The sequence below is a fragment of the Stegostoma tigrinum genome, chromosome 1 (genome assembly GCF_030684315.1).
Source record: "Stegostoma tigrinum isolate sSteTig4 chromosome 1, sSteTig4.hap1, whole genome shotgun sequence".
Classification (NCBI taxonomy): Eukaryota; Metazoa; Chordata; class Chondrichthyes; order Orectolobiformes; family Stegostomatidae; genus Stegostoma; species Stegostoma tigrinum.
The window spans coordinates 74,158,768-74,179,837 of NC_081354.1; positions in this window are offsets into that span (position 1 = coordinate 74,158,768).

Sequence of the window (21,070 nt, forward strand, 5' to 3'; positions counted from 1 at the left end):
GATGCACTGATGGAAGCATGGTAGCTTAGTACTTGAATAGCTTAGTGCCATCGCAGGCAAGTGAATGGAATATACTATTTGCATGTATTAGTGAGCTGTGATAAATATCTGTTGGATCTTTCAATCCCACATTACCTGAGCGTCAGTATTGTATTCTGCAAGGGATAGATAAGCATTACTGCACCAAGTAAAGGTACCCTGCTTGAGGCAAACTGCATATCAAGGTTTGTAGCAATGGCCAGCTATCAAATGTAGGAGCTTGAGAAGTGTTCTTATCGAAGTTTATAAAATCATGAGGGTTAATAGTCATTGTCTTTTCCCTAGCATGGGGTATTTCAAGACTAAGGGGCACATTTTGAGGTGAGAGGATAGAGATTTAAAAAAGGGATGAGGGGCAAATGTTGTAAACAGAGTGTGGGTTTGCGTATGGAATGAACTTCCTGAGGAAGTCGTGGATGTGAGTACAATTACAATGTGTAAATGACGGATAGGTACATGAATAGGAAAAGCTTGGAGGTGTAAGGGCCAGGTGGGACTAGTTTAGTTTGGGATTATGTTTGGTGTGGATTTGTTGGGACCAAAGGGCCTGTTTCCATGCTGTTTGACTGTATGAATCTATGACTATGACTTGATGACTTCAAGATCTTGGTGCCAGATATCTGAAAACCAAATTGAATCGTAGAATCTCTATCGTGTGGAAGCAGACCATTCGGTACATCAATTCGACACTGACCCCTCTGAAGTGCATCCCACTCAGACCCACCCCCCTACCTTATCCTTGCACGTTCCATGGCTAACCCACTCAGCCTGCACATCCGTGAACATTATAGGCAATTTAGCAAGGTCAAACTACCTAACTTGCACATCTTTCAACTATGGGAGGAAACCCACACAGACATGTAGAGAATGTGCAAACTCCACTTAGACAGTTGCCTAAGGCTGCAATCAAACCCAGGTCCCTGGCACTGTGAGACAGCCGTGCTAACCACCGATCCACCGTGTCAGCCATTAGAAGTTCAACTCGGCACCGCTTTGGAAATCAACAAATTCAGGCAATCAGCAGTATCAGCCAGAAGATAGAGCTGGTTACAATCTGATTAAAATCTTTCAATTTAAGTTCTTTCAACTTGGAAGACCTGTCCCTTATTTGAAACAGAAACAACAGATTAATTTCTGAAAATTAAAAGTGAAAAAGTATTTGAACGGTGTTCGTGGCAAAGAAAACATAGCTAAAATATTTAAAGAATTGTTTGCTGTTGTAAATAGGTTTACCCGTGTCCTGGTTCATTTAATAGTTTTGTTTTTACAAATTTAAAGGTGGAGGGAAGCCCCCATGATAGCATCATTCCTTAGGTGGCACAAATGCTACCTAGAGACAGAAAACTGTTATAACAAGTTTTGTTTCTGAAAGTAACAGATTTTAAGGGATTAAACCCAGCAAAGCAGCAGCATCAAGAAAAAACAAAGGGAAACAGAGCAGAAAAGTGAAAGGAGAGAGAAACAAAGCCAGCAGAAGTAATAAACAAATGTTGCGCGGTACCTCTTTTAAAAAAGGCAAGACCTTCACTGAGAGATAGAAGGCAAACTCATAATTATAGAGTCACAGTCATAAAGTCATACAGCACAGAAACACATTCTTTGTTTCAACTTGCCAACCAGATGTCCCAATCTGACCTAGTCCCATTTGCCAGCATTTGCCCCACATCCCTTTAAACCCTTCCTGTTCAGATAACCATCCAGATGCCTTTTGTATGTTGTAATTGTAGCAGCCTCCACCACTTCATTATGGGCTGGGATGCCAATAATTCTTTACTGAACTGCAAAAGTGCAAACAGTGCATGCCTGACTATTTCAAACATATTGAGAAAAAAAAATGCTTGGGAAATCTCACTTGCTGCTCTCAGGGAAAGTGTCGAGAATGAACACATCTGGCCTTTCCATCAGAATCAAAAAGTTGGAAAGGCCTAGAAAGGATCTGCAAAATTCTTAAAGACTACACTAAGGATGGAGATAATTGGAACTGCAGATGCTGCAGGATCCGAGATAACAAAGTGTGGAGCTGGATGAACACAGCAGGCCAAGCTGCATCTTAGGAGCAGGAAAGCTGACGTTTCAGGCCTAGACCCTTCATCAGAAAGGGGGGATGGGGAGAGGGTTCTGAAATAAATAGGGAGAGAGGGGGAGGCGGATCGAATATGGATAAGGGAGAAGAAAGGTGGAGAGGAGACAGATAAGTTAGAGGGGCAGGGATGGAGCCTGTATAGGTGAGTGTAGGTGGGCAGGTAGGGATAGGTCAGTCTGGGGAGGACAGACAGGTCAAGGGGGCGGGATGAGGTTAGTAGGTAGGAAATGGGGTGCGGCTTGAGGTGGGAGGAGGGTATAGGTGAGAGGAAGACCAGGTTAGGGAGGCGGGGATGAACTGGGCTGGTTTTGGGATGCAGTGGGGGAAGGGGAGATTTTGAAGCTGGTGAAGTCCACATTGATACCATTGGGCTGCAGGGTTCCCAAGTGGAATATAAGTTGCTGCTCCTGCAACCTTCAGTTGGCATCATTGTGGCACTCCAGGATGGACATGTCATCTAAGGAATGGGAGGGGGAGTTGAAATGGCTCACGACTGGGAGGTGCAGTTGTTTATTGCGAACCGTGTGTACGTGTTCTGCAAAGCAGTCCCCAAGCCTCCGCTCGGTTTCCCTGACGTAGAGGAAGCCACAACGGGTACAGCGGTTTCTAGAGTAGATACCATCAGGCCCTGGGGATTTATCCACTCAGTTCTCTTCAGGAGATCCAACACCACTTCTTCTTGATTTTAAAATGCCTTAGCATATTAACACGCTTCACACAAATCTCACTATTGTGCATATCCTCCTCCTGGGTGAATACCAATGCAGAGTACTCATTTAGGATGTCACTTACATTCTCTACCTCCAAGCACAAATTCCCTCCTTTATCCTACAGTCAGTAATTCAGTATCCCTTTATGAGACATTACTGTAGCATTTCACACTGAATTGTCTGTGAGTGTAATATTTCGATATGTTTGCGAGCTGTAACAAACATATAATGGATCTTTCATCCCAACTTCATCATCGTTTCTTATGTTACAAGGGGTTACATAAGCATTGTCACATAGAGATTCCAGTGTTTGTATGCAGGCATCCTGCTACAGGTGTTCAACCAAATACCTCTATAAAGTCTGCTCTCAGCTTACTTTTCTTAAAAGAGAAGTCATAACTTTTCCAATTATCTTCATTACTGATTACCTCATCCCTAAACCCTTACTGTCACTCATGCCTTCAAATTCTCTGATCCATTCACATCCTTCTGAAAATGCAGCACTGAGACCAGACAATGTATATCAAAACTGAGGTTGAACTAATGATTTTTACAAGTTCAGCAATGTCTACTTATCTTCCACAACCATTTCAGTAAGGTAATGTAGGTGTTGTTATTGTTTGAATACAGTTTTTTCTTTTTATCTTAATTTTCATCTTCTTGGTTATCCGTGAAGCTCTGGAACTTCCCGCCCACTACTTTTCCCTTTTGAAGGAACATACCTTGGCTGTACCTTAGCTATTTCTTCTTTGGAGGTCAGTTCGGTTATCATTTCTCAAGCCAACCGTTGATTCTAATTTATGCTGCCAGATCCATTTTTTATCCTGTCGACGTGGATTTCCGATTAGTTAGTCTTATTCAGATTTGTTCTTTGCCTTCTTCTAATGTCAGCCCATATTTTATGATGCATTTGACATCATTAAACCAGATTACCGATTCAAGACCTCATGACTGTCTGTGGGAGCTTTCTATGCACAAGTAGGCCGCTATATTTCCTCCATTGCTAGTGATTACACTTCAGAAGTACTTCAGTTGCTGTAAAGTAGATTTGGGATATCTAGTAGATATGAAAGGCACTAAAATATGCAAATCTTTATATTGTTTTACTTCCATGTAGCAAAATATTGCTTGAACTAGTTAGTTGGGGGTGAATGGTATATGAATCTACTTCAGGATGATACTACCTTTTTGATATTTTCTTTGGTTTCTTCAAGATACCTAGACACAATGGTGTGTTGTTAGTTATTGAAAACTGATGTCAAACCTGCCAAAATTTCATGGACGCACACACTGTGCAATCATCCACTGAAATCTCACAGCATAACTATTCATGACAGCAGTTGAGTGTTCTGAAAAATACTAACATTGGAGAGGAAATTACTTGCACTTGAAAGAATAAGGGACATTAAAAGGACAAAGTTCATGAAACCTTTTGAAAGCATCAAGAGACGATTTGAGTTGGTTAAAAAGCTTCTTTCAATTTGGTTTGATTTGATTTGTTTATTGTCACATTAACCAAGGTACAGTGAAAGGTTTTGTATTGTGTTCTAACCAGACAAATCATACCTTACATAAGAATATCAGGGTAATAGAACAGAATGCAGAATATAGTGTTACAGCTACAGAGAAGGTACAGACAAAGATCAACTCTAATATGAGAGGTCCGTTCATAAGTTGATAACAGTGCTCCCTGTCCATTCATGTACCTGTCTAGATACATCTCAAATGACGCTATCGTGCCCACCTCTACCACCTCCGCTGGCAATGCATTGCAGGTACCCACCACTCTCTGCGTAAAGAACTTTCCACACATATCTCCCTTAAACGATTCCCGTCTCACCTAGAAATCGTGAACCCTAGCAATTGAGTCCCCCCACTCTGAGGAAAAACTTCTTGCTATCCACCGTGTCTATACCCCTCATGATTTTGTAGACCTCAATCAGGTCCCCCCTCAATCTCCGTCTTTCTAATGTAAATAATCCTAATCTACTCAACTTCTCTTCATAGCTAGCACCCTCCATACCAGGCAACATCCTGGTGAACCTCCTCTGCACCCTCTCCAAAGCATCCACATCCTTTTGATAATGTGGCGACCAGAACTGTACAAAGTATTCCAAATGTGGCTGAACCAAAGTCCTATACAATTGTAACGTGACCTGCCAACTCTTGTACTCAATACCTCGCTCAATGAAGGAAAGCATGCCGTATGCCTTCTTGGTCACTCTATCAACCTGTATGCCACATTCAGGGTATAATGGACCTGAACACCCAGATCTCTCTGTACATCAATTTTCCCTCGGACTTTTCCATTTACTGTATAGTTCACCCTTGAATTTGATCTTCCAAAATGCATCACCTCGCATTTGCCTGGAATGAACTCCATCTGCCATTTCTCTGCCTCACTCTCCAAACTATCTATATTCTGCTGCATTCTCCGACAGTCCCCACCACTACCTGTTACTCCTCCAATCTTTGTGTCGTCAAAGAGAATCCAACCCAGACCCACCCTCCAACCCCATCCCTGTAATCCTGCATTTCCCATGGCCAATCCACCTAACCTGCACATCTTTGATCCGTGGGAAGAAACCGGAGCATCCAGAAGAAACCCGTGCAAACACAGGGAGAATGTGCAAACTCCACACAGACAGTTACCTGAATTGAACCCTCTGCTTCTTTGTACCAAAGTTGCTTGAACTTCCATGATCAAATCCAATTAAGTGCAGTAAAGGCTGTGGGAAGCAAAGTTTAATGACAATTGGTATCAGTGAAAGACATAAAAAAGGTTAGCTCATCGAAATGTTTACTTCTCACATTAAAGCCCCATTAAATAACCTCCTAAGGGATCGTGTATCCAAGGAAATTTGATAACCGAGAAGTGAATAGTTTGTTCAGTGAGTTAGCACATACGTGTAGTTTCTTTCGGTGCTGTGTAAATTTGTCCCCTGCGTGAACTGGGGAGAGAGTTTTCAGCGTGTAATTAAAGCATATTTGATAATTTTATAGTCTTCTCAAGCATTTCTTCCGGATAGAGGATGACTAATTCCCACCCTGGTTCCGAGATAGCTGATAGTCCAATGCACAATCTGCCAACTCTGCCACATGTGGGGAAGGTAGTACTTAATGGGTTGGGTAAATGGGATGTTTGGAGGTTTTTGTACTTCCTTTGATTTCTTAACTTCATCTGTGCATGTTCGTGACAAAATCTTTCAATGCGTTTGGTCCTTTCCCAAGTAAACCTTCACAAGCCAGGGCCTCCCATGAGTCGATGGATAAGTTTAACCACTTCAGGAATGGCTTGAGGGCATTCCTAAAGTCTTTTTTCTGCCTTCCTGGGAATCTTCTGTTGGGACTGAAGTCCTAGTAAAGCAATTGCTTCAGGAGGTCTATTGTCAGGCACATAAGTACCTTAATTGGCCCAATGGAGCAAGTTTTGAAGGATTAGAATTATAGAATCCCTACAGAGTGGAAGCAGGCCATGTGGCCCATCGAGACTACACTGACCCTTTGAAGAGCACCTCACCAAGGCCCACTCTCTACCTAATCCCTGTAACTGTGCATTTCCCATGACTACTTTGCCTGGCCTGTACATCCCTGAACACTACAGGCAATTTCGCAAGGTCATTCTACCTAACCTGCGCATCTTTGGATTGCAGAAGAAACTGGAACACCCATAGGAAAACCATGAAGACAAGGGGAGAATGTGGAAATTTCACACAGTTGCCCAAAGATGGAATTGAACCCACATCCCTGGCATTGTGAGGCAGCAGCGCTAATCACTGAGCCACCGCGCTGCCCAATCTTAGCATCTGAGTTCTAAGCAAGTTGGCTTAGACAGGATACTGCTGTTGGACCGAATTACTTACCTGCAAAAGGATGACTAATAATACTTTCTGATGCTTCTTTGGGGGCCTGGTTGTCCATGCTTCGAAAACATATAGGAGCACTAGGATCCCTGCTGCCCAATAAACCATGACTGTAGTATCTATGAACGAGGATCTCAATCCCGACATATGCTTTCTCACTGCAACAGCGACACAAGAAACAATTGCTTTACTTCAGTCACAACAGGTGATTCCCAGGAAGACAGCAGAAAGACTTTAGGAATGTCCTCAAGCCATTCCTAAAGTGGTCAAACTTACCCACTGACTCATGGGAGGCCTGGCTTGAGATCAGTTCTGGTCCAAAATGGCGGCCGCGTCAGGCTCCTGTGCCGGAGCTCATCTGCTCCGTCTGCTTTTCTTTGCCTTTTTCTGGCCTCCCTATTTTCTTTTACTTACTTACCTTGTCCTGAGCCTGGATGACATCAACGGCGTTGGGAGCCCAGTGTGCAGACCTCGAGAAGTCTCGAGCCGGGACAGTGTACGGATGTTGGGCAGGCCTCAAGAGGGCAGAGAAAAGTGGGCCCGACCTGGACCTCGAGTGAGCCCCTTACTTACTTCTCTGGAGCAGGCACAGGACCTGGAATCAGTGACTTCGCTGTTGGTTGGGTCTGGCACCAGTGGCGGTGAAGCAATGGGGGAAGGGCATCACGGCAACATCGATGAGCTGGGTCCAGTGGCGAGCGATGCAACTCTGGCATTGGTTGGGTCCAGTGCAGGCAGTGGCAAGGTGGTGTTGGAGGGGTATCGGACTAGTGGCAAAGATGGCGCCTGAGGATCAGTGATTTTGATGTTGTTTCAGTGTAGACGGTGGTGAAGCGGTGCCAGAGGGATGGTAGCACAGGTATTGTTGATGACGATGAGCTGGCTCAGAGCTGATTGATGATAGCGAGTTTTGAGAAGATTTGTAGCTCAGGTTGATGTTCTGGACGTGAGTTTGCTCGCTGAGCTGGAAGGTTAGTTTTCAGACGTTTCATCACCATTCTAGGTAACATCATCAGTGAGGCTCCGACGAAGGCGTCGTCGGAGGCTCACTGATGATGTTACCTAGAATGGTGACGAAACGTCTGAAAACTAACCTTCCAGCTCAGCAAGCAAACTAACATCCTGATTGATGATCTCTCTTCTCGCTATATCTTTCTTTTTCCCGTCTTAAATTATTCAACGTTGCATACTATCGTGGTGACAAATGAAAGCTTTTCACTGTATTTTATTGTAGTCTTATGAAAACGCTCATGACAATAACATCAAAATCAAATCAAATCAATGCATTTCACCTCCAATTAGATATGCAGACAAGTGGAGATAATCCATACAACTGACATCAAACTTTGTTGTGTGCAATCCAAAACCAAAAACACTCCAGTCTCAGCTTTAGATTTTCAAATGCTGTTTGTGTGTCCTCAATTAGAAATTGATCTCTTTGCCAACAGCTTCTCTGGAACATTTGAAAAAAATAGCCTTTCACTAAGCGCCAGGAAAACTCAGGTCCTCTTCCAACCAAGCCAACAGGAAAACACCTCCCTCCTGCCCCCACTGACAAAGATGAAAGTGGATCAATTTCCACATCTTGGAGCCTTGTCTCATCAAAAGCAGACTTCAACAACAACATGCATCCAATTAGCTCGTTCAGCGTTCAGTCTTCTGAGCAAAAGAGTATTTCAGTGGCTAAACATAGACTAATCAGCCTCAGGAAGGACCTCATGCCACTTTCCTCAGGCCTAGTTAGGAAAACTCATCGACCAGAAAATAGCCGGGTATCAGGCACAAGCAATTTCAGCTAAATGCGTTCTGCAATAACTGACTCTATTTTTGCAAGCAAATTTTATGTAACATGAGACAAAAATCACTCCCACTGTGTTAACTATTTATATTTAAATTCTTGTAACATTCTTCTGTGGCCATCTTGTTTTTCCTGCTTATAAAGAGAAACCAGATTACAGCAATGTGAAATAATCAGGTCTTAACGTGCTGCTAATGAAGCTGGTTATCTCCTACGACTAATTCTCCTTACAATCAGCAGCAGAATTAAAAACAAAATATTTCACAAACTGTTAGGGATATGTCCTGCTGAAAGTATTGCTGCCTGAACTAGAAGTGGTCAAGTTCAGTCACTTACAGATGAAGTGATTACGGGGTTAGTGATAATCATCTATTAATCTTCTTTTTATTTAATATAATTTTTCTCGTTACCCACGTATGTTTAGTCTTTCAATCATCATGTTCCTCATTCAATTCATGTATGGAGAGGGAACTGATATAAATTGTAGACCTTTTAATTACGTGAATCACTGCTACTACACCATTGTCCAACAGTGAATGTCCTTTATGTTTATGTAGAATACAAGTTCTAGCTGTCTTTTTCTTCATGCCATGAGCAGTCAAATTATGCATGTTTGTCTTCATAGCTTATAAAGATGATTAAAAATATGGAAATTTTATGCCAATGAAGAAACCAACAAATCCCCAGAACAGCTGACAATGCAATAAAATTGTCTTCACCACAATTTCATGTTTGCAGCTTAACTATTCATAACATTTAGCCAACACAGGAGGGGAATGATACTTAAATTGAAGTGCCAATAACATTTATTAGACTTGCAAGCAAAATGTAGATCAGCAGAATACACAGTTTTAGACCAATACAGGCATGGGAAATATTTATAAATTCTCTTCAAAAACCATTTGGAATATGCTTCAATCTGCTCCTAACAGCAGTCAGCATTGTGCTTGGTTTTATTTGGAGAGCGCTCATTCAGGTGCGAACCTTCAAATGTGAGCCATAAGTAGGATTAGGCCATTCAGCCCCTTGTGCCTTCTACACCATTCAGTAAGATCTTGGCTGATTTGACTGTAACCTTAATTCTACATTCCCATATACCTCATATAGCCTTTCACACCCACCTCCTCCCTTGCTTAACAGGAATCCATCACTTACAGTTTCAAAGATTCACAACCCTCTGCGAGAAATCATTTTGCTTAACCTCTGTGTTAAATGGGTGACCTCTGAGTTTTAAACGGTGATCCAAGGTACTGGGTTCTCCCAGAACACAAAAAATCCTTTTTATATCAACCCTTTCTTGATGTTATATGTTTAAATAAGTCATTTCTTACTTTTCTAAAATTCAGCAGATACAAGCCTAGCCTGCCCAATCTTAGCTCATAAGGCAGCCCGCCTACTCCAAGTATTGGTCTAGTAAACCTTCTCAGAATTGTCCCAGTGCATTTAAATCCTTCTTGAACAGAATCATAAAATCCCAACAGTGCAGAAGCAAGCCATTCGGCCCATCGAGTGCACACCTACTGTCTGAAGATCATCTCACCAAGACAACCCCCCCAGCTATCCCCATAACCCTGCATTCCCCTGCGGCTAACCCACCTAACCGGCACATCTTCAGACTGTGGGAGGAAACCCATGTGAACACAGGGAGGATGTGCAAACTCCACACAGGTCATCACCCAAGGCGGGAATCAGACATCAATTCCTGGCATTGTAAGGCAGCAGTGCAAAACTGAGCCACAGTGCCACCCTAAATAGAGTGACCAATACATACGTAGCACTCCAGATGCAGTCTCACTAATGCCCTGTATAATTGAAGCATAATCTTCCTGCTGTTGTAATCAATCCCTCCCAAACCTTTTGAACCTTCTGAGCAAATAGCAATTAAACAGGTCTTTCCTGTGACAGCCACAGCAATGATGGAACCGCTGAAGAACCTTTTGCAACTCAAAAACTTTATTTGTACAAACTGTTATTAGTACTGAAGAGGATTTGCCATAGTCAGGAGGCTTGCTGCCCAGAAATAATCAAAACGTTCAGCTCCTAAGTCTTTTTTGGTTGTGGAGAAGTGACATTTTACAATCATTAGTAATATTATAATCACTTGAGGCCAGTGAAGCCATCAGGACTCTTTGTGGAACTAGCCAGCGGAGCTTGGAAGTTTCCACTCGTAAGGTTATACTTTTAAGCTCATTGGGCACATTGTTTGTTTTACCTGAACCATCAGGGATAGGTTGGCGTCAGAAACTGGCAGGAACACAAAATTTACAAAGATAAACAATTTTATCATTTAGAAAATATGGAAAATTGCATGAAATCTTTGTCAAGAGATAATGGGAACTGCAGATGCTGGAGAATCCGAGATAACAAGGTGTGGAGCTGGATGAACACAGCAAGCCAAGCAGCATCTTAGGAGCACAAAAGCTGACATTTCAGGCCTAGACCTTTCATCAGAAAAACCTTTATCTTATGAAGGGTTTAGGCCCGAAACGTCGGCTTTTGTGCTCTTAGGATGCTCTTGGCCTTCTGTGTTCATCCAGCTCCACACCTTGTTATCATGAAATCGTTGTCAAACCTTATTTAGGCCCCAGCCCAAAGTATTGTGCCCAGTTTTGGTCACTGTGCTCTAAGAGGGATATTAGAACCCAAGGAAGGCACAGTGGAAATTTAACACAATGGTACCAACGAGGAAAGTATTCAGTTACGGGGGGAGGAAGATTAGAATAATTTAAGGGGAAGTTTGATAGAGGTACTCAAAATCATGAAGGACTTGGTTGAGTAAATAAGGAGAAATTGTTTCTGGTGGAAGGAGAGTCAGGAACAAGAGGAGACAGATTTGTAGTAATTGTCAGTGAAGTGTCATGAGGAAAAATAATTTTGCATGGCAGCTTGCGATCTGGAAGTTCCTGCCTGTTGTGGGAGTAGATTCACTTTTAACTATCTAAAAAGGGCACTGGCTACGTACCTGAAAAGCTGTTAGCACTGTGATGGGGAAAGAACAGCAAAGGGAGACTAATCAGATAGCTGTTTCAAAAGGGCTGGCACAGGTATGATGGGTCAAATAGCCTTCTTCTGTGCTCTATCATTCCATGAAGCTATGAAGATGTGCAGAACTGATGGAGCTGATACTTTTCTGCTGAAGTCTTGAAAAATTTGACTTTCAATTAGCCTTCTGGAGAATTTCTGAAGCAAAATCATTATTTTGGTTCAACTAACATTTTACCAATAATCTCCAAATTAATAAGAGAATATCAAACACGATTAGGAAAAGGAAAAAAAAATGCACAAAAAAAGCAGTGGAAAGCAGAAAATTGATAAGAAACAAGTGCCGTGATTTCACCTGCAGTATTTCAGTAGTTTAGATGGTTTGGTCTAGCAATTTGCTGCTCAGTGTAGAAACAATAATCAGACAACTGTACGTGTTTTAGTGCATCACCAGCAAGCGACAAATGGACAAATTAACTAATACATTTAGTAAACGTCAGGAAAGAAAACATTAAACAGTATTTGCTAACATTCAATAGAATCACAGCAGTCTAAAATTATTTGATTGTGCAATTATTGCTGCCAGTCATTAAAACCAGAGCAACAGGAAGATTTCCACTAGTTCTCTTTCTAATTGTTTTTAGCTCCAATCCACTAATTCCTGGTCCTTTGTTGGCACGAGGTAACATGATTGCTAGTCTTTTGTTAACAGGGTTGTCAAGAAATCAAACTCAAGCGATGCCTGCCTCTTTGTAGGTTACGTGGAACAGTCCCTCTTTCGCACCTACACAGGCCCCAAACCCCACCTCTTCCTCTGTTACATTGATCACTGTATCGGTGCCGCCTCATGCTCCCAAGAGGAGCTCGAACAGTTCATCCACTTCACCAACACCTTCCACCCCAACCTTAAGATCACCTGGACCATCTCCAACACATCCCTCACCTTCCTGGACCTTTCTGTCTCCATCTCAGGCTACCAGCTACAAACCGATGTCCATTTCGAGTGCACCGACTCCCACAGCTACCTGGAATACACCTCCTCCCACCCACCTTCCCGCAAAAATTCCATCCCCTATTCCCAATTCCTTCGCCTCTGCCGCATCTGCTCCCAGGATGAGGCATTCCACTTCCATACATCCCAGATGCCCTTGTTCTTCAAGGACCGCAACATTGCCCCCGCAATGGTTGAGAATGCCTTCGACCATGTCTCCCGCATTTCCCGCACCTCATCCCTCACATCCCGCCTGTGCAATAACCGCCAAAAGAGAATCCCTCTAGTCCTCACATACCACCCCAACCAACCTCCGGAAACAAAGCATCATCGTCCGACACTTCCGCCATCTACAATCCGACCCCACCATTAAAGACATTTTTCCATCCCCACCCCTGTCTGCTTTCCGGAGAGACCACTCTCTCCGTGACTCCCTTGTCCACTCCACACTCCCCTCCAGCCCCACCACACCAGCACTTTCCCCTGCAACCGCCGGAAATAATACACTTGCCCCCACACCTCCTCCCTCACCCCCATCCCAGGCCCCAAGATGACTTTCCACATCAAGCAGATGTTCACCTGCACATCCGACAATGTGGTATACTGCATCCGTTGTACACGGTGTGGCCTCCTCTATATTGGGGACGCCAAGCAGAGGCTTGGGGACCGCTTTGCAGAACATGTACACTCAGTTTGCAGTAAACAACTGCACCTCCCAGTCGCAAACCATTTCAACTCCCCCTCCCATTCTGCAGACGACAAGTCCATCCTGGGCCTCCTGCAGTGCCACAACGATGTCACCCGAAGGTTGCAGGAACAGCAACTTATATTCCGCTTGGGAACTCTGCAGCCCAATGGCATCAATGTGGATTTCACCAGCTTCAAAATCTTCCCTCCCCCATTGCATCCCAAAACTAGCCCAGCTCGTCACCCCCTGCCTAACCTGTTCTTCCTCTCACCTATCCCCTCCTCCCACCTCAAGCCGCACCTCCATTTCCTACGTACATAACCTCATCCCGCCCCCTCGACCTGCCCATCCTCCCCAGATTGACTTATCCCCTCCCTACCTCCCCACCCATGCTCTCCTCTCCACCTATCTTCTCCTCTATCCATCTTCGGTCCGCATCCCCCTCTCTCCCTATTTATTCCAGTTCCCCCTCCCCATCCCCCTTTTCTGATGAAGGGCCTAGGCCCGAAATGTCAGCTTTTGTGCTCCTGAGATGCTGCTTGGCCTGCTGTGTTCATCCAGCTCCACACTTTGTTATCTCATATTCTCCACCATCTGCAGTTCCCATCATCTCTGATCACTTTTGATTTCTGTTTTGATTTATTTACTTTTCCTTCTGTGTTAGCACTTTGTTGGTGGCTTCTTGTGTATGCATTTTCTGTCAATGTGTTTGGCTAGCTCTCACAAAGCTAATTGAAAGTTAAATCAAGAGTACATGGTGCGGCAGCCATGTAACATTCAGAGGGCATTGTCACTGACAGTGGTAATGTCCTCAGACTGTTGGGTGGGATCATAATGTTCATAATTATGCCCCTATTCATAATCCTTGCATGCTGTGTTCTACATAGCTGGAGTAGGAAAATAGAGAATGTGATAGAGGCTGACAAGCTGGGAGAGTGTAATCAATCTTCTGAGGAGGACGAAGAAGACATCAAACAGGAAGATCAGCTATATGCATGACAGTACACAGCAGCATAAGACACTACATGCTAGCCAGGATTTAAGATTAGATTACCAACAGTGTGGAAACAGGCCCTTCGGCCCCAACAAGTCCACACTGCCTCTTGAAGCATCCCACCCAGACCCATCCCCCTATAACCCACACACCCCTGAACACTACAGGCAATTTAGCATGGCCAATCCACCTAACCTGCACATCTTTGGACTGTGGGAGGAAACCGGAGCACCTGGAGGAAACCCACACAGACACAGGGAGAATGTGCAAACTCCACACAGACAGTCGCCTGAGGCTGGAATCGAACCCGGGTCCCTGGTGCTGTGGGGCTGCAGGGCTAACCACTGAGCCACCGTGCTGGCCCAAATTTAATTGATACCTGGTTCAATTAGGTGATTGCTGGGTACAGTGATCATACATTGCTTGTGAACCTTTTGGTCTTGAAAGAGAAGCTTATTGATTTCTATAAGCTTTTGCTGTTTAGAAGTGGCTGGTTTGAAATGTTTAAAGGTTTTCTTGCATGTAATGGTTACAGAATCACAGAATGAGAAGATGCTGGGCTACAGTGGGCACTGAAGAAAGACTAGCTGTGACTTAATGTTGTAAGATGTGATTATGTACCAGTAAGACGTCTGACAGTGACACATGTAGGAATATGCAGTTGTGTGTGCAATGAATTGTCAGCTATGCCATCCATGTGGCCTGACAAGGTTTGGTTTGTGGTTGCTGTCTCACTGTGCATTTTGAAGGCAACTACACATTGCCGATGCCAACAAATTGCTAAGGATAGGAATAATGCCGATGGAGACAATGGCATTTCAGTGTGGAATTGTGAACATGTGAGCAGGAGTTACTACAAGTAGAAAGTTACAATATTTTTATTGTTTGAAAAGTATTTTATTTGAAAGGTTATTTCATTTAGCAATGTAGGAATTTATAAATGTAAAGTATTTCAACTTGCAGTGTATAATGTTTTATTCCCCCTTGAAAGGAACGTTCTACAGATATTGACTGTCATTTCCCCAATCCTGGTTTTTTGAGGGTCAGGCTATGGAACCCCATTGGATTGCTCCACCACATACAGACAATGTATAGGCATTGTCTTCTGTAGGATAGTAGTCTGGGAAACTGTCCTATTCTCACCACCTACCATTTGGCATTTTGGAAGGATTTTCCATCTGAAAATGAACCCACTTGGCTGGAGTATGAACGGTCTTTGCTTGGGATTCAAACCAGAGCTTCTGGCCCAGGGCTCTACCACTGTATCACAAGATCTCCTGACCCTACAGAACTTAACTCTAGCTTTTACATTAATTTCTGTGGGAACTAAGGATTCACTAAATATTGTATAATTCAAAAGAAGCAATTTTCAGAAACATAACGATTTCCGAGTGAGATAACACAGTGTGAGCTGGAGGAACACAGCAGGTCAGGCAGCATCAGAGGAGCAGGAAAGTTGATGTTTCAGGTCAGGACCCTTCGTCAGAAATAGGGAGGAGGAAGGGAACTCAGAAATAAATAGAGAGAGGAGGGGTAGCCTGGGAAAGTAGGTGGGATGGTGATAGCTAAGTACAGGTAGGCACTGGTGCAGATTGGTCAGTGAGGTGGGAGGGTCGGATAGGTGGGAGAGAAGATAGACAGGCTGTGTCAGGTCTTTGAGGTGGGGGTGAGAGGGAGGGTTGGTCATGGGATGAAGCTGGGATGGAGGGAGATTTTAAAACTGGTAAAATCCACGTTTGAGACATTTGACTGTCGGCTCCCAAGGTGGAATATGAGGTGCTGCTCCTCTAGTTTGTGGGATCTCCCATAACTAAGTGAGGACGTTTTGACTAAAATTATTCCATGTTTGATGGTGATGTAAGATTTGTGACTTATATATGTTTTAGAATTTGGAATTTGAACAAGTGGCATGTGGGTTAAAAACAGAAAATGTTGACTAGAAATTATCAAAGTCTTGTGTTGTTTTCCTCAATGCAAAATTGCTAAGTTGCATTGGTCAAATTTACTTGAATATCTAAAACGGATTTGCTTAATAGACAAACTGATAAGTCACCATTACAGAGTACATTATATGTACATCCTTACTGTCACTTGCTGCTACTTGGAGTCTTCCTAGTTGCTGGCCATGTGGTGTCATCCCATTCCTTGGCTTGAGAACACACTCAAGCAACACAGCTCTTAAAAAATCATGCGATAGGATTGATCTGAAACTTTTTTAGAGTGAAACTCTTATCAAAATATAATGCTTCAACCCAAGACAATTTCCATGAACTAGAGGGATGCTCACCTGATTTTAATTTTCAAAACAGGGAACAAGGCAGAACTATAAGTTCACTAGTTTGCCATCAGTAATATGTATGTTTTCAAAGGGACTAGTAAGAGATGCTGTACTTGTCCAACTCAACAAAGGAATCACTGGGGAAACTGAACAGGGCTTCTGACAGTGAAAGGCTGTGTTGTGAATTTGAGGGAGTTGTTTTGAAAAGGATAATGGGTTGGGGATGTGGGTTACTAAGTATACATGTCCACTTGGATTTCCAGTAAGCCTTTGCTGTTCATTTTAGAAAGGAGAACAAAAGAAGAGAATATTGTTTAAATGGAGAGAAACTGCAGAAAGCTTCAGCACAAAGGAACTTGGCGATACTTGTGCATGAAACCCCGATAGCCAGCAGGTAATCAGGAAGGCTAATGGAACATTGGCCCTTATTTCAATATTTCTATGGCTGGTCTGGCTAAGTTTCTGGTCAGTGGCTATTGGCACGATATTGGTAATGAAGGATTCAATGGTGCGAATTGCCACTAAATGCCAAGGCAAGATGGTTAGATTTTCTCTTATTAGAGATGGTTATTGCCTGGCACTTGTCTGAATGTTGTTTGCCAATTATAAGTCCAAGCCTGAATGTTGTCCTGATTTGGCTAGTTATGGACACAGACACCTTCAGTATCTTGAGGTGTTCTGAATGGTGGTGATTACGGTGCAACCATTGGCAAACTTCCCGCTTCTGGCCTTAGAATGAAAGGAAGGTCATTGGTGAAACAGTTGAAGATGGTTTGGGTACCATTTGGAACTCCTGCAATGACGTTCCACTGCAGAAATGATTGTCCTCCCACAACCAAAACCAACTTGTGCTGTGTTAACTATGGCTGCAGTCATTGAAGAGCCTTTCCCCCAATTCACATTGATTTCAGTTTTACCCAGGTTTCTCGATGCCACACTTGGTCAGATATTGCTTTGATGCCGCACTCACCTCACCTCGCCTCTGCTTTGGTGATGTTTGGATCAAGGTTGAAATAATGTCAGAATCCAAACTGAGCGTCAGTGTGGAAGCTTTTATGTCACAAAAGTGGCTTGATACCACAGTTGGTAACCCCTTCCATCACTTTTCTCATGATTCTGAGTAGCATCATGGGTTAGTAATTGGCAGGGCTAGATTAGTCCTGCTTTGTGTGTGCAGTGTATACCAAGGTAGTTTTACACAGTGCCAGGTAGATGTCAGTGTTGTAGCTATACTGGAACAACTTAGTCCAAGTTGCATATAATTATGAAGCATAAGTCTTCAGCGCATTATTTGTACAAGAATAAGAGGTGTAAAATGTTTGAACTTTGTGTTATTGGTATTTAAGTGCCTGGATAAGATTTTTATAGGGTTATGGGAACAGCAGAATTTTTTCAAATGGACAGTCCTGAATACTTGTGATAATGGGAACTGCAGATGCTGGAGAATCCAAGATAACGAAATGTGAGGCTGGATGAACACAGCAGGCCAAGCAGCATCTCAGGAGCACAAAAGCTGACGTTTCGGGCCTAGACTCTGATGAAGGGTCTAGGCCTGAAACGTCAGCTTTTGTGCTCCTGAGATGCTGCTTGGCCTGCTGTGTTCATCCAGCCTCACATTTCGTTGTCCTGAATACTTGTTTATTTCCTGAGCAGTACTACACATGCCTTTAATAGGACACGCTTATTGGCTCTTTAGGTAATTTATACTTGGTGAATGGGCATGGTGAGTTCACAAACTGGGAAATAAACATGTAAAGGTCATAGGGCAGAAGGTTGAGCTGGCATGAGTTGGTAGGAAGAGCATTTGGGGGCCTGAAAAGGGCGTGTGGCAGACTAAAACCTTTTTGAACTTGGCTCACAAAAGCTTTCCCAATGCAGACTACGGTTTCTGATTCTTCCTGAGGGACTTGACTCATGAACCATGGAAGAGCTATGCTGAATCCATGAGAAGAGTGAAGGGGTAGCAGGTGCCTGTCTCGCAGGTGAAGCCAGCCAAGTCAGGAGCGCAGTGTTTGGGCTTACAACTCTCAATCTTATCTCAGGCCAGCAAAAATTAGGATCTTTGGGAGTGGGGATGGGAATCTCTGAATCATTGTTGCAACTCTCTAAAAAATCCATTCCATTCTCTTATTATTAGAAGCATTATTTTCTGTGCTTGCACTTATAGCACAGAGCATTGCCAATAAGAACCCTTCTCTGAATTTTGACTGCCGAGATCCTCCTAATGCACAGCCTGCTCAAAACTCTCATATATGTCCCTGGTACATAGGAGTTGAGCTTATACTGGTTTACATTAGTTACGTCAGCATAATACGGGTGGAATGAGGCAAACCAGACGCTAGTGAATTATGTGGAAAATTATGAATGTTTGTAATTCTGGTCTTTTAATCTGATATTCAATATGTGTGATTTCGAACTTGCCTACAAACAGGCTGCATGACTGACTCAAAACTGTAAGTCTGCCTTCATTCCGGAAAGCACTTCAAGCTGCGCTCTCCACAAAAATAAGCACTTAAAGCTGTGCAGATTCTTCTGTCTGCACAGGGACTACTAGACACATTTTTAAAAAGAAATTCAAATCAAAGATTATTCAATTTCCTGAGAAACTGACTCTTGTAACCAATGAAACAATTAAATTCTTCTGTGTAATATTTTGAAATCATTTTGATTCATTTTAAGCTGAGTGGAGAACTGCACACCCTTGTTAATAATATTTATTTTTGGTGATAATTGCGTTTTCAATTGGGTTACTAAAACAGCACTGCATTCTATTACTTTTAACTACATCAAAGAATACTTCCTGATGGACTAGAGAAACAATTATTTTTTATTACATTGTCCCAATTGACCTGGTGCAGGAAAAATACAACTAATACAAATTCAAATAAATTGTGGGCACAATTTCCTGAAACTTTACCTGGTAAAGTTCTGCATGGAAGGCACAAAAATGAAAACTTACCCTTTCTGTTACTATATCAGAATGATTCAGTGGTCATCTCAAATGAAATGTGTTGAATAAAGGCAAAATTTTACAGAGGAGCTTCCCACAAAAATAAATGAAATAGTAGGTTTAATTTAGCTTGAGACATTGTATTTCAGTGCCTGCATGTTGTTCGGTATTCCCACATTAGCTTAGGGCAAATTGAAATTGTTAAATGTAATTTGTTTGTATTATCTGACACTTTCATTGAAGAGTGAGCTGTTTTCACCTTTCAGTGATATTGTCAAAACTGTGGGTGCCTTTGAGGACTGAGCTGCAGTTAATGGGAAAGTGGCAATGGAATGATGATTTTCATTCATTAGAGACATGGGCTGAATCTGATGTTTTTCTGGTTAAGTCCAGACTGAGTCAGGTTTTTTTGGAAGGTTTTCACTGTGAGGCTTTAACAGGTTTTCTCAGTGTAGCTTACCCAATGCACCATATTAATTACCTCCCCGCCTCTTAGGTGTCTTTCACATTGATTTCCACCATATCTTACCATGCACCATTCCTGAACCGACTCACTGTTCAGCAGATATCAGCCAAAAGACCAGCACCCTTTGCACCGACACCATCTTCAAAATGCTGCAGTGCACAAGGATGGACGCAAAACTTAAAGTTACCCAGAGTGTTGAAGGACAGATCAGAATATGTCCAAGAAGGGGAAGATGTCATGCAATCCTCTGATAGGGACCTGGAGGTTCTAGTGGAGATAAGACTCTGAGATCACCATGCAGGCCAGTGCTATCTCCAGGGTGTGGAGAAATAGTCAGCAGTGCCCAATTAGGTCTACTACCTTCTCCATTCCACCAAAGTAAGTGCTACACTCCTGTCTGCTATCTCGCACTCACTCTATGTCTGCGACTGCACTGACCTCCCTTCAAGGCTCATGCTGTACCTGCAACTGTCACTGTTACCTGCTAAATCTCCCCTCACTTGTTGCCATCCACCCCTCACCATTAAGCCAGCTTACCCTCTGTGTTGCCTACTCACTACTGCTCACCACCTTTCTATCACTGGCATCAGCACTAACAGCCACTTTCACCTCTCGGAATTCCTTCCTTACTCTCATTATAGGAGAATACAGCCCGTATCAGGAGAATGGGCCTGTATAGGGAGGGTGTCCGATATCAGGCTCCTCATTTCCAATAAGAAGAAAATCCTAGTCCCTGCAGGAAAGACCGGGCTGCTCCTGCAGGAGTGCAGGAACATCCATGTTCCACCAACCGAGTAAGTCCCACTCATCATTCCATTGCCACTTTCCCATTAACTGTGCTATCAGTCTCAGTCATCGCATATCACTTCTAAACACTCGCCACAACACCATCTTTCTCTTATCTCTTGTAGGTATGGCCAGCATTTCCACAGCATCTACAGAGATGTCCATCTCGCCTGAAGCTCACTCCTGGATGTCTGAGGACTGAGCCCTCAGAAGCACCATTAACAAGGCTTCAAACGTCACCAGCTCAGAGACTGACACCTCAGGGGGAGCATTAACTTTAAAGAGTGTGGGAGTACAAACTGCTGAGCACCTCACTGGGTATCCCCTCCTCATAAGCAGAGAGAAGCTGCATCCAGACCAGATGCCACATACAGGTCTTCTGGGAGTTTCCACTCAGGGCCATTCAAGAGGTGGCCAGGCCCTCCAGCGGCCTGCCCACCTT